Here is a 707-nt window from a genome sequence, read left to right on the forward strand (position 1 = left end):
ATTGTTCACTGATTCGTAACGTAAGACTCGCATCCTCCTTGAATCGTTCATTCAGTGTGTTTCCTTTCAAGTCAGGTTAGTGGCCTTGTACGGCGTAAACATGTAAATGTAATTGAAATATAAAAAAAGAATAAAATACTGTTCTTGATTATAACTGCAGATTATATATATATATATATAGTAGCCTACAACATAGCAGAAAAGAGTTGACCTACGTTACAACAACAACAACAACAATAATAATACTACTAATAATAATAATGTACGGTACTAATATTATTATTATTAATCTACGGTTCACTTCCTTTTTAAGTTTTCTCTCAGTTATTTGTGCTTCTGTTGTTCTTTCGATGTTTTTTTTCTGTAACACTTGAAACGTATTTTGTTCACCAGATCGTTACTCGCTGGACCTTTCCGGTCATGATTTCAGCACCAAGGACAGCGACAAACCACCAAAATACACAGGCTTCTACACCAAAGGAAAAAATTAAATGTACAATATTACACTGAAAAATTTTTTTTTTTGCAGTTATAAATAAAGCAAATATTATTATCATTAGCAACATTTTACAACCTGAACGTTTCATATTTAATTCATGTGTTACTTGCTGTTTCTTTGTAATTAAAGGGGTCATATGATGCGATTTAAATTTTTCCTTTCTCTTTGGAGTGTTAAAGCTCTTGGTGCATAAAGAAGATCTGTAAAG

Source organism: Sinocyclocheilus anshuiensis, unplaced genomic scaffold (genome assembly GCF_001515605.1).
Source record: "Sinocyclocheilus anshuiensis isolate Anshui unplaced genomic scaffold, SAMN03320099.WGS_v1.1 scaffold2181, whole genome shotgun sequence".
In the NCBI taxonomy this organism is placed as follows: domain Eukaryota; kingdom Metazoa; phylum Chordata; class Actinopteri; order Cypriniformes; family Cyprinidae; genus Sinocyclocheilus; species Sinocyclocheilus anshuiensis.